Below are 14,108 nucleotides of genomic sequence, written 5' to 3' on the forward strand. Positions count from 1 at the left end.
ATCTACGTTCAAGATGTATATGATCTTAAACTTCTGTGAGGAAATTCATGTCTGCGTTGATGTTCAGTTCAGACTTGCAAATTAAAGATAATTTTCTTCACTTTGGTTTTGCTGTCTAATATTAGGCTACATGATGGTCTTGTAATAATAAAAGTAAAAGCCTATTTTCATTTTTAGACAATGCTTTTATTATATGCAAAAAATAAGCTTTTTATATCAATGACTATGCAAATTAGAGTTAATTCATGGTCATCTTAAATGTGTATTAATTAAAAACATTTACACCATTAAATTACACATGGTAATGTTATCAATAGTTGTCAGATAATAGCTATTGAAAGAGTGGATATTTTTCTTCTTCAATGCGTGTGTTAGCCACGGATTGAAGATTGTAAACTGTTTATTTAATTTTAATTAACAGTTGAGTAAGTTTTGGCCCCAAGTTAGATGTTAATTAACACTTAACCAGTCTAAAAATCAGTCCAGTTTCCCCAGCTGTAAACCCATTGGCTGTTAAACTCTTTTTTTTTTTCTTATAATAAATTGACATGTTGATAACACATTCAGTTTATGTGTTTATGAGTACACTTTCAGAATGCTCTGTTACATGAAGATTCATACTGTATGCATCTGTGAGTGTGAGTGGTGCGTTGCGCTGGGACGAGTGAGCATAAGGGTGAGAGGGGAAAAATCAGAGTATACTCACTACAAAAATCTAGACTACACCACTGACCTTACTTTATGTGCAACTTTGTTCTTTTTTATAAATGTTTATAATTTCTTTTTGTTATTAGAGTTTTATTTGTTACAATGAGACTTGAGACTTGACTTGGACTCGAGCCCATAGACTTCAGACTTGACTTGGACTCAAGCTCAAAGACTTCAGACTTGACTTGGACTCGAGGTCAAAGACTTCAGACTTGACTCGGACTCGAGCTCAGAGACTTGTGAACATCTCTGGTTTTTCCTGCGTGTGTGTTTTTTGTCATGCGAATGTTGTCATGTTTATTGCTGTCAAAAAAGTTTATTGTTTTAGACTGTCCAGTTTCTGTCATGTTTTATGAGCGGTCTCTCTACCACCCCCTCCCTTCTCGCCCCTGCGCTTCTCAAACGCGCAGCGTGTCTCGCAGCGGGGGTGCATTGTTGAATCTAAACTTTTGTTTTGTAACATGAAAAAGTTTCTTTAAAGTCAAACAAGAATCTTATATATATATTAAATGTATCTGGTTACACTTAAATCTGATGTTTTCTATTGAGCTATTTTCTTTAGTTTCTGACCAGACACAAAGTGTCAGATGCTGCTCTTATGACCGTGTGTGTGTGTGTGGGGGGGGGGGGGTTAGTATTGAGAATCACCTCCCTCGTTCACCAGTTGATACTGTACTGCACTGGTGAGAGAGATTCAGCCTGTAGCTGTCCCTCTAGACACAGACAGCAGGCAACAGCAGCTCAGGAGTGAAGGGGGGAACATGCAAGTGGTGTACAGAACAAAAAAAGAACAGTCAGGACTTGCATCTGTTGTGGTGGACACACTTGCAGAGAGCACCAAGTGATAATGCTGCAAGCCCTGCTGAAAAGACTGAACACACACACACGTGCACACATACACACTGAAAGTTAGTTTGATTGTTTAGTTCTCCATCCATCCTCTACTCTTGCTTCATTGTTCAATTTATTTGATGTTGTTTTTGCATTTTGGTTCATAATAAATGTTCATAAATCTGATGCAGAGAAGATTTTTGTCAAACCCACATGCACGCACACACGCACGCACGCACATTCTCTTTCTTTCTCTCTGTCTCTGTCTCTCTCTCTCTCTCTGCGCATTTGTGGAGCGAGTGAGTGAAGTTGGCGTGTGAGTTTGTGAGTGAGAGCATTTCAAAGTAAGTTTTTCTTCCTCCTGCAGTGTTTTTTTAGTGTGCTATACAGTTTTCATTTGCTAGTCGCTTTTTTTCTTGAAACGAAAAGTTTTGGACGGAGGATTGCCGTCAACCAGCATTCGCTGGTCGGAATGGCGGCTCCGGTGCGGCCAAGTTTTGAACAGATTTCTTGCAGGCACGGAGTTAAAGTCGCGCCTGTTATGAAGTGTTCTGTGGAGGAGTGCCGTTTGCCGATTGGAAACGTGGTTGGATATGACAGTATTTTGTCGGCATCTCATATGAACAGCGTGTTTGTCATCTTCCTGAGCAGCATTGAGAAAGTCAACAGTGTTGTGCAAACCGGTGTAGTCATACAGGATACGTTCACGCCGGTAATGCCTCTAGTTCAACCCGCAAAGAAAATCATTCTGTCTAATGTCCCTCCTTTCATTAAGGATGAACTGCTCACCACAGAACTATCAAGACACGGTAAGATAGTGTCGCAATTGAAGAAGATCTCTTTGAATTGCAAATCACCTCTACTTAAACACGTTGTTTGTTTCAGACAACAAGTTTTTATGATTTTGAATAATGATATTGAGGATCTAAATGTGGCTTTTAAGTTTAAAATTGATGGATTTGACTACGTTGTTTTTGCATCTTCTGAAACTATGAAATGTTTTGAGTGCGGACAGGAAGGCCATATTAGACGCTCTTGCCCCTGGACGGATTAATGCTTCTGATTCTGAACCTGAAAATATAAGAACTGATGTGACTGAAACTTTTGCCAATTTTAGATCTGCTATCACTGATGTTGCTGTTAATGTAAACACTGATGTGGCTGATCCTGCTAACAATGTAAGAATGGATGTGGATGGTAATGCTGATTATGGAGGACCTAATGTGACTATTTCTGAAGTGATTATTGAGGCGGTGGCAAATGTACAGGTGCACACTGCAGGAGATGATAATAGTGCCATTAAAGCAACACTATGTAGTTTCCATGTAAAAATGACTTACAGCTCCACCATGTGGTTGAAAAGCGCAACAGTGCCTGGTATCAGACACTCTTCTGCAGGCAGGGGGAGGGGCGGGGCTGTGTGCTCTACCCTCCACCGCCACTTTCAGAGTGTGCTTGTAGCAGCTAGGAGGCTGCTCAGGTTGCAGCAACAGTACAGTTTGTCCAGTTAAAAGTTGTTCTATCACTGAAATAATTTTAGAGACATTATTTAAAGGTAAAAAAACTACATAGTGTTGCTTTAAATCTACTGGCTCAAAGAAAAATGTGGAGAATGCTGTTATGGATGCTGCATTGTTCCAAACTATAAGTGGGGGAGAAGGGTCTGGTATAAAGTCTGATGAGGTGGTTGCTTTGGCTGAAGCAATGCTGGAAGAGGAGAGTATGGACATTGAACAAATGACTGATGGAACACCCTTTAGATGCCTCCAGTCACGAGAAAAAGGTCTAAGTCATTTGACATTCCAGCACAGTTAAAGACTCTGACAGCGATGTAGCTGACGTTAGGAGTTTGCGAAGTCAGCAGAAAGCCTATACTTTTGATAAAATAAGATCCTCTTTGCAGAAGACTAAAAACATGAAGAATGTCCATATAGTGGATTATTTTCCTGAATGCAGGATGTTTCTTGAGTCAGCTGCAATGCTTATGAGAGGTGAAGGGAAAGAACAGTTTACAGCTCAGGAAACATATAGACTCAAGAAATTTGTCTTAAAACTGAGACTTGATTTGCAAGCTGACGATGGCTTTGAAACAACATGAGCTTTTCTCTGTCAATAGTCTAGTGCTATTTCTTTTTGTGTTTTTTTACATCACTTCTCTCATGAGTGCAGTTAATGTGGGCACTCTTAATTTTATTGTTTGAATTGTTTTAATCAAACAAAAGAATTGACATGAAACTTTTGTTCAGGAAACCCATAGTGACTGCTTTAATGAAATCGAATGGAAGAAAGAATGGGACAGGGAGGTGTTGTTTACACATTTGAGTTCAACAAGAGGAGGGGTGGCCATCCTTTTTGCAAAAAGTTTCTTACCTGTTACTTATGAAGTTAAACATGTGATTCCAGTCAGACTTATTGCCGTAAGGGCACAATTTGAAAAGTTTACTTTTATTTTCTTGAATTTGTATTCTCCAAATAATGATGTTGAAAGAGTCTGCTTTTTAAAAAATGTTAGTACAATTTTGCAGATCTGTGGTTCTGATGATTAATCTGTTGGGTGGTGATTTTAACTGTACTGAAAATGATGTCATGGATAGAAATCACATGGAACCTCATGTTGCATCAAGGGTTGTTAACATTGTTAAAAAATTTTACTATTACTCCAGTTGGGTTCACAGATCTATGTCTAGTTACATGTCAGATTTTTATTGCTAATTTAAAGGTGCAGAGTGCTTACTGGCATTTTAACACCTCTTTATTGAATGATGTTAACTTTAAAGACGTTTTTAAATTTTTTTTGGGAATAATTTTAGGTTGAGAAAGCAATTTTTTACAGATTTGCGACAATGGTGGGATAATGACAAAATGGAAATAAGGTCTTTCTGTCAGCAGTACACTTTTAATGTCTCTCGTAACATCACTCAGTCTATGAGAAAGCTTGAATTTTAAATTTTAAAGTTACAAGAATTATCAAATATCACTGGAGAGCAACTTACTGAAAGTATTAACTCTAAAAGGTCTCATCTTGTTGACCTGTTAGGCATTAAGGCACGAGGATCGTTGGTGCGATCCCGTTTTCAAAATGTCACACATATGGATGCTCCATCTAAATTATTTTTTGGCCTAGAGAGGAAACATGGTCAGAGTCGTTTTATTCACTCCTTACATTCTGAAAATGGGCAAGAGTTGACAGAACCTTCTGCTATGAGGCAAAGGGCTGTACAGTATTATGCTGTTGTACACCAGTCAATACACAGATGACAAAGAGCTGTGTGCTTGTTTTTTGGAAGGCCTTGCTAGTAAAGATTCCAAGGCTGAACTGGAGAGTCCTCTGTCTGGGCAGGAGCTTTATGCTGCTCTTCAGAAGATGGAGAGTGGCAGGGCTCCTGGAACTGCCAGTGGATTTTTATAAAGCTTTTTGTGCAGTGCTGGGTGACGACCTCTTAGCAGTTCTCAATGAGAGCTTGACCGAGGGTCAATTGCCCTTGAGCTGCAGAGGAGCTGTAATTACCCTACTGCCAAAGGGTGAATTATATGAAATTAAGAATTGGAGACCAGTGAGCTTGTTATGGTCCGACCTCAAAGTCTTTTCTAAGGCTCTGGCCAATAGGTTGAGGAATGTGATGGAGCAGATCATTCATGTTGACCAGTCTTACTGTGTGCCTGGTAGGTCAATAGTAGATAATGTTTGTTTGATACGAGACATTTTGGAGGTTTCTTAGGTGTTGACTTGGGTCTTATTTCTATTGATCAAGAGAAAGCCTTCGATAGGGTTGAACATGAGTATCTTTGGAGGACTCTTGTTGCCTTTGGTTTTATCAAGACATTGAAAGTCTACTAAAAATCAATGGTGGTTTAAGCACCCCTTTCAGAGTGTACAGAGGAATTTGACAAGGTTGTTCACTGTTTGGAATGCTACAGTATATTCTACACACTGCATGAAAAGAGGTGTATCCGTACTAGGAAACTCCTGTAAACACCACTGATTTTCGGAAGTATCTACTAGTTCCACTGAGGGTAAACTTCTAATTCCACCAAGTTAGGAAACTCCCGTAATGATACCAATTCGGATGTATCTTGCTAAGGGGATATTCCTGTGGTATATGCAGCCATTTGTTGCCATGGCAAATAATCCCATTGAAGATTTTGTTAGGGGACATTTTCACACCTTCAGAGGTACTGGGATTTCACACCTTTGCACAATTCTAGTGTCCCCATTGGTGTTTGATCCCAACACTGATTGGTTGCTTTTAAAACCCCCTCCCAAAACTCTGACAACTATTGGGACACAACTTTGAAACTTTCCAGTTGAGATGATTTGATTGGTTACACTTTGTATTTAGCCCAACCCAAGCCCTCATAGTTTAGTGACTTGATTGGTTATTTGCCTGCTATGCAGATAGACTACAATCCCCCCCACTATATCCTACTATACATGCCCAAAACCCTTAAAAAAAAAACTTGAATTGAGTTTGAAATGTTTATTTAATAAAAAAACTGAACAATCCACAATTGTCACAATCACAAAATAATATTACACATAAATATTAGAAGTTGCATACATAAACAATACTATTTAAACTTATAAATATACAGACAGAGAAAGCAATATTAGAGTAAAATAAAACAAAATAAAAGCAACAATGAAAACTACATTCAAAGCAGTACAATGTAATGTAGCAGTGGCGGTTGCAAATTCAAAATAAGTGTTCGGAGTGTCATGTGTGTTGCTTGTGTTTTTAAAATGTGTTTGTTGCTTCATGTAAACCATGTGCATCACGTGTTTAGTCAAAACACGTGATGCACATACACGCACTCGACACGCAGAACACATATTTTGAAATTGGGAACCACACAAATGACGGGCTGTATACATGTTGTGACAAACTTCGCATCAAGTGCTCACAAAAAACAGGTCACCAGCTGCCACTGTAATGTAGTAAATACCTAAATAAAATGAACAACAACTATATTGATCTTGCTTTAAGAAATCAGTCCTACACTGCAAAAAATGACTCTTACATAGTATTATTGTCTTGTTTTTAGTAGAAATATTATTTAAATTAAAATGCTTTTTCTTGATGAACAAAATGACCTAAGAAAATAAGTCTAGTTTTAGACAAAATAAATAAACACACACACACTTTAAGTGAATTTGTGCTTAAAACAAGCAAAAATATCTGCCAATGGTGTGAGAAAAAAAATCTTACGTTTTCTTTTTTCATAAAAACTTTATTTAAGCACAATTTTCTCACTCCACTGTTAAGATATTTTTGCTTGTTTAGGCACAAATTTACTTAAATTGTATATTTTTGTCTAAAAACTACACATATTTTCTAAGGTAATTTTGCTCATCAAGAAAATACATCTTGATTTAAGAATTTTTAGTTTTTCTACTGAAAACAAGATAAAAATCCTAAGTTAGAAAGTGATTTTTGCAGTGTAGATTCAATAGCAGAGCTCTGTCTTGGAATTAATCAAACATTTCTCACTGTAACACTGTCATTTCTCACATTTAAGAAAACCGGTTGCATTAAACCATTCAAGTTTTAAAACACATAGATTTGAGTACTGTGAACTTAAAAAAATTGAGTCACATGCAGTTATGCACTTATATTTAAGTTCACACTACCTAAATATAAGTGCATAATTGCACAAGACTTAAGTTCACAGTACTCAAATGTATGTTTTTTAAAACTTAATGGTTTAAGGCAACCGATTTCCTTAAATGGTTTGAGTTAAGTTAACTGTTGTCAGCAAAGGTAAAGTTGATGCACCCTCATCTGGACAGACATCTCTTTGGAACCCTTTGGAAATATAAAAGTACATTGTATTTGGCATAATACTAATACACATATACGCATACACATACACACACACACGACAAATCAAATGACATAGAATTAAAGTTGTACATTTTAGAAAGTTTACATTAAACTGTACAAAGATACAACAACATATGATCAAAGAACTTCATAATATATATCTTCTTACTTCATTTTCTGTGTTGATGTCCTCAGAGTCTCTGTGTTGTTCTGCAGCTTCATTACAGTAGGCTAGTTCAATATTGTTGTCTATCAAACACAGAATAAAAAAATAGAATCACATACATCATAACACATCTATTAACTATTTAACCTCTTTAATTTAATAATTTCATTATTAAACTTACATCATTTTGGCCAGATTGCAGTGACATCAATTTCTTCAGTGTCTGGATCAGTCTGATGTTTTAGCTTCCACTGTTACTTCGTTATATTTCTCTGGCAAGCACAGAATTAAAAATCAAAATCACATACATCTGTTTACTATCTAACATGTTTGATTTTAAAAATTGAATGAATAAACATACATCATCTTTACCCAGAAACCTCTTCATCGTCCACAAAGTTGACCACAGTGTACATGACCTCTGTAAACACAAACATGAATAGACTTCATATTTAAAAAGAAGAAGAACAGCAAACATATAACGTTAAATATATTATGACTCCAAGCTTCTTTACAATAAGCATCTAGGTTATCTCTGTCACGGTTTATGAATGCATTGTTTCCTTCCTGATTCACATGGCTGTGTTGTGTTTGTGTGTGCGGGTGTGGGTGTGTGTGGCACTTACCTCCAGCGCACCTGATTGTCATCAACTCGCTCCAGCTGCAGCTCATTATCTCACCCATATATACTCACTCAGTTCTCATGTTCTTTGTCAGATCGTTGTGGATGTCAGTGAGGTCTCGTGCTGTGTGTTCCGGTGTTCCAGCTCTCTTGTTCGTGTTCGTGTCGTGTTTTTGGATTTTGGATTTGGATTTCCACAGACCGGAGTTTTTCCTGTTTCCACGCTGGCCACCTCAACTGCCTGTGTCACCCGCTCTGCTGTTTGCATCCACCTATTTACTCTGTGTTTAATAAACCTCTTAACTCGCATTTGTTTCCTCTCGTGTGTCATAACAGAACGATCTGACCAACTGATGGAAGCAGCGAGTTCCAATATTACATCCATGGAGGAATTCTTTGATCGCAGCAACCGACGTATGGAGTCCCAAGAACGCAATCTCTGTGAGACGGGTCGCGCTGTCCAAGCGTTGGTGGCACAGGTATCGGAGCTCACCCAACAATTTCAACAACTACAGATGCCCACTGCGCCGCCCACACCGCCCGTCCAGCCCATACCACCGGAAAACAACACGTCCTCGGAGCCCCGCCTACCTGTGCCTGAATCATATGCTGGTGAGCCGAATTTTTGTAGAGCGTTTCTAACACGTTGCTCTATGCATTTCTCTTTGCAACCTAGAACCTTCAACAACGAACGTACCAAGGTGGCGTTTGTGTTAACCCTTTTGACGGGTAAGGCGGCGCTCTGGGGAACGGCGGTGTGGGAGAATCAAGATCCATGCTGCGCCTCATTCCAGACACTTTCAGCGGGGATGAAGCGAGTCTTCGATCGGGCTCTCGCCGGTAGGGAAGCGGCTCGTCTGCTGGCGGAGTTGAAGCAAGGGGAGAGATCCATTTCGGATTATTCGATTGAGTTCAGAACGCTTGCTGCCGAGTGTCAATGGAATGAGGAGGCGCAGTGGGATATGTTCCTGCATGGGCTGGCTGACCGCGTCCATAGGGAGATCTACACCACGGAGTTACCCACTACACTCAATGGACTCATTGAACTGGCCTTGAGAGTCGATTCCCGTCTGTCTCGGATGAATCGCAGAGTCACACCCAGCTCCGGCGTCAGCAGAACGGAGGGGCCTAGAGTCACTGGTGGAGACGCGGTCGGCCATGCCAACGATCCCGAGCCCATGCAGGTGGGTCGAGCCCGACTCTCCCGGGAGGAAAAGGAGCGGCGGAGATCCCAGGGCCTTTGTTTATATTGCGGCGGGACTGGTCACTTTGCTTACAACTGTCCAGTAAAAGGCCCAGCCCGGTAGTAAGTTTGAGGCTACTATCGGGCGGGGTCTCAGCCGAGAAGTCCTCATCTACATCTACGCTCCTCCCGGTGAGACTGAGGTGGCCAGCACATCATCACGATTGCCAGGCGTTGGTGGATTCGGGTGCAGAAGGTAATTTTATGGACCATTCATTCGCCATCAGACACAACATACCACTCAGACCTCTTTCACAACAGATTTCAGTTCATGCACTCAACGGACAGGATCTTCCCACCATAGTTTTTTCCACCGAGAACATCACACTCATCACGTCTGGCAATCACACAGAGATAATTTCTTTTTACATTCTGGACTCACCACTGGCACCCGTTGTACTTGGACACCCCTGGTTAAGGCTTCATAACCCCAAAGTGGACTGGCAGAGCAACTCAGTGTGTGCTTGGAGTGTTAAGTGTCATGAGTCTTGTCTTGTTTCTGCCTGTTCGTCTGTGCCTTTGTCTGTGTTTCAGGAGGAGGCAGTGGATTTATCTAACGTGCCCGCGGAGTACCACGACCTGAAGGAAGTGTTCAGTAAGTCTCGTGCTGCTTCTCTCCCTCCGCATCGTCCCTATGACTGTGCTATTGAGTTAATGTCAGGTAAGTCTCCGCCTAAAGGCAAGTTATATTCGCTTTCGATTCCCGAAAGGGAGGCTATGGAGAAATACATTTCTGATTCTCTAGCAAACGGGTTCATCCGCCCTTCCTCTTCTCCGGCGGGGGCGGGGTTCTTTTTTGTGGGGAAGAAGGATGGTACTCTGCGACCTTGTATTGACTACCGAGGGTTGAACAACATCACGGTTAAGAATACTTATCCTTTGCCGTTGATGTCTTCAGCCTTCGAGAGGTTGCAGGGAGCATCCGTCTTTACAAAATTGGACTTACGTAATGCTTATCATTTGGTCCGCATAAGGGAGGGGGATGAATGGAAAACTGCTTTTAACACCCCTCGCGGCCATTTTGAATATTTGGTGATGCCTTTCGGATTATCAAATTCGCCAGCAGTTTTCCAGGCAATCGTCAATGATGTGTTGCGAGATATGGTTGACCAGTTCATATATGTCTACCTGGATGACATATTGATTTTTTCTTCATCTCTCCAGGAACATGTGCAACACGTCAGACGAGTGCTTCAGAGGTTGCTAGAGAATGGGCTTTTTGTCAAGGCGGAGAAATGCGAGTTTCACGCACAGTCGGTACCATTTCTGGGGTACATCATCTCTACTGAGGGAGTGCGTATGGATCCTGAAAGGGTTAAGGCTGTGGTAGATTGGCCAAGTCCAGATTCCCGTAAGGCCCTGCAGAGGTTTCTGGGGTTCGCCAATTTTTACCGACGTTTTATTTGCAATTTCAGCCAGCTAGCCGCACCTCTGACCGCCTTGACCTCTCCACGAACTACGTTCAGGTGGTCAGACGCAGCTGAGGCTGCGTTTGCCAAACTGAAAGGTTGCTTTGTTTCAGCCCCTATTCTCATTGCCCCTGATTCTTTACGTCAGTTCGTGGTCGAGGTCGATGCGTCAGAGGTGGGGGTAGGAGCAGTGTTATCACAACGCACCTCCTCAGATGACAAGATGCACCCTTGCGCGTTTTTTTCACATCGATTGTCCCCCGCGGAACGTAATTACGATATTGGTAATAGAGAGTTGCTGGCCGTCAAGTTAGCATTGGAAGAATGGCGCCACTGGTTAGAGGGTTCCGGGGTACCTTTTATCGTTTGGACCGATCATAAGAACTTGGAATATATTAGAACGGCTAAAAGACTGAACTCCAGGCAGGCTCGGTGGGCACTTTTTTTCGGTCGTTTTGATTTTTCTCTCTCGTATCGTCCGGGTTCTAAAAACATCAAACCCGATTCTTTGTCACGCATTTTTGATCATTCCGAACGCCTGTCTACTCCCGAGTGTATTTTACCGGAGAGGATAGTTATCTCCGCACTCGTATGGGAGGTCGAATCGAGAGTCAAAGCGGCTCTAGAAGGGGTAACGCCTCCGGTCGGGTGTCCACCGAATCGCTTATTTGTGCCGGAGAGGTTAAGGTCCAATGTCATTCAGTGGGGTCATTGTTCCAATATTGCTTGTCATCCCGGAGTTAGTCGAACCAGATATTTGGTCAAGCAACGATTCTGGTGGCCACGTATGGCTCGAGACATTCACAGTTTTGTTTTGGCTTGTTCGGTTTGCGCCAGTGGTAAGACTTCCAATCGTCCTCCTGATGGGTTACTTCAACCGCTGCCCGTCCCTTCGAGACCCTGGTCCCACATCGCTCTAGATTTTGTTACCGCCCTCCCGCCCTCCCAGGGCAACACGGTTGTTTTGACAGTGGTGGACCGATTCTCGAAGGCGACTCATTTTATTCCCTTGCCCAAATTACCGTCAGCCAAGGAGACAGCGTTGATTGTCGTAAACCACGTCTTTCGCTTACATGGCCTCCCGTCAGACGTGGTTTCCGACAGGGGTCCCCAGTTCGTGTCCAAATTTTGGCGTGAGTTTTGCAAGTTGCTAGGGGCGACTGTTAGTCTTTCCTCCGGGTTTCATCCCCAGACCAATGGTCAAACCGAAAGAGCCAACCAAGATCTGGAGAGAGTGTTGCGATGTCTGGTTTCCAAGAATCCTTCATCCTGGAGTCAACAGCTCTCTATGGTGGAGTACGCCCACAATTCTTTACCGGTATCAGCTACGGGCCTGTCGCCGTTTCAGTGTAGTGTAGGTTACCAACCACCTGTTTTTCCCAGTCTGGAATCCGAAGTCACGGTCCCCTCTGCTCACGCATTTGTTCAGAGGTGTCGTCGCACCTGGACTAGAACCCGTGAGGTTTTACTCCAGGTGCGGGAGCGCACCAAGGCCAGAGCCGATCGCCACCGGTCTAGGCCTCCGAGGTACGTCGTTGGTCAAAGAGTGTGGCTTTCTACCAAGAATATTCCTCTCCGATCCGTATCTAATAAGTTAGCTCCCAAATTTATTGGCCCGTTCAAGGTCACTAAAATCATTAATCCAGTGACTGTCCGCCTTAGTCTTCCTCCTGCGTACAGGAGAGTACATCCCGCCTTTCATATTTCCAAAATTAAACCTGTGTTTTTTCACGCCTTAATCCGCCTGCCCTGGTTCCCCCCCCGCCTCGTCTCGTAGATGGGGTGACCACATATTCTGTAAATCGCATTCTGGACTCTAGGCAGAGGGGACGCGGATTTCAGTACTTGGTGGATTGGGAAGGTTACGGTCCGGAGGAGAGAAGTTGGGTACCTGCTCGGGACATACTGGATCACTCCCTTATCGATGAGTTCAATCGGCAGGTAAAGGAGTCTGGGAACGCCAGGCGGCGTTCCTAGAGGGAGGGGTACTGTCACGGTTTATGAATGCATTGTTTCCTTCCTGATTCACATGGCTGTGTTGTGTTTGTGTGTGCGGGTGTGGGTGTGTGTGGCACTTACCTCCAGCGCACCTGATTGTCATCAACTCGCTCCAGCTGCAGCTCATTATCTCACCCATATATACTCACTCAGTTCTCATGTTCTTTGTCAGATCGTTGTGGATGTCAGTGAGGTCTCGTGCTGTGTGTTCCGGTGTTCCAGCTCTCTTGTTCGTGTTCGTGTCGTGTTTTTGGATTTTGGATTTGGATTTCCACAGACCGGAGTTTTTCCTGTTTCCACGCTGGCCACCTCAACTGCCTGTGTCACCCGCTCTGCTGTTTGCATCCACCTATTTACTCTGTGTTTAATAAACCTCTTAACTCGCATTTGTTTCCTCTCGTGTGTCATAACAATCTCAAAGTGAAGCTGGCTTTGTTCTAAATCAATATAAAGCTATTAAAACGGTCTTGAAAAATAAGCAGCATCTACCAGAACTAAAGCAATGAGCTTTTAACAACAAAAGATCGTCTGTATAATTTAAAATAGCAGAGAGACACTTGCTAGCTGCTAACATTTCAACACACAAGTTACTGTTGCTTTGTTTGTTTTAAGCAAAGAACGTCTCATCTTGGCTTCTTTAAAGTTTTGTTTTTAAAAATTTAAACATCGAATTGATTCTTCTAACAGCCCGGTTTGAATGTTACTTCGCATATTTTTAACCTCATGTTTACCGCTGTGTACCACGTATACCCTTAAAGTTTTACTTTTTGTGCTTTAAATTCAAACAGTTCTAGTATAAAGACAAAAACGAATCATAGTAAATAACATAATATGAACAACCAATAGGCAACCGATCAGCGTGATGCAGGCAAATGAATTAAATCAAACTTACCGTAATGTCGATGAGCAAACAAAGAGACCGAGAGTAATTCATGCAGTAACGGTTCGCGATTTTGAATCTTCCCGTCAAGCCCATCAGTGTTGCCAACTATTTTCAATGGAAAGTAGCTAAAGCTGGCTTGGAAAGTCGCTAAATGTCGCTAGATTACGTCATTGTGTCATTTGCATTCTTACTACATTGGCTTTTTTCACGTTTCTTTTTCTCTCCGAACTGTCAAAAATTTTATTTTAATACACATGAATGCCTGAAAATGTTTTCTCGTTTGTTTATCTGTTCTGTTCTCATAAAACGAAATGTGTGTATGTTCATGTTTATATGGCCAAACAGTCCAGTTTCAAAACATACACTGATAAATGATGGGAAACGTTGTTTTGTAGGTAAATAGCCCATTAACGCGTCAGCTCCGTA

General features: G+C 41.8%; 1 long non-coding RNA gene across 1 annotated transcript; it reads right to left on the bottom strand.

Moving 5' to 3' along the window:
- Positions 1-6,975: 6,975 nt before the first annotated feature.
- On the bottom strand, positions 6,976-13,763 carry LOC135761064 (uncharacterized). The gene is made up of 5 exons (XR_010537691.1): positions 13,692-13,763; positions 7,889-7,948; positions 7,709-7,799; positions 7,531-7,610; positions 6,976-7,343 (listed from the first exon to the last, which is right to left on the bottom strand). It is a non-coding gene; the product is annotated as an uncharacterized lncRNA (long non-coding RNA).
- Positions 13,764-14,108: the final 345 nt, after the last annotated feature.

Source organism: Paramisgurnus dabryanus, chromosome 3 (genome assembly GCF_030506205.2).
Source record: "Paramisgurnus dabryanus chromosome 3, PD_genome_1.1, whole genome shotgun sequence".
Lineage (NCBI taxonomy): Eukaryota > Metazoa > Chordata > Actinopteri > Cypriniformes > Cobitidae > Paramisgurnus > Paramisgurnus dabryanus.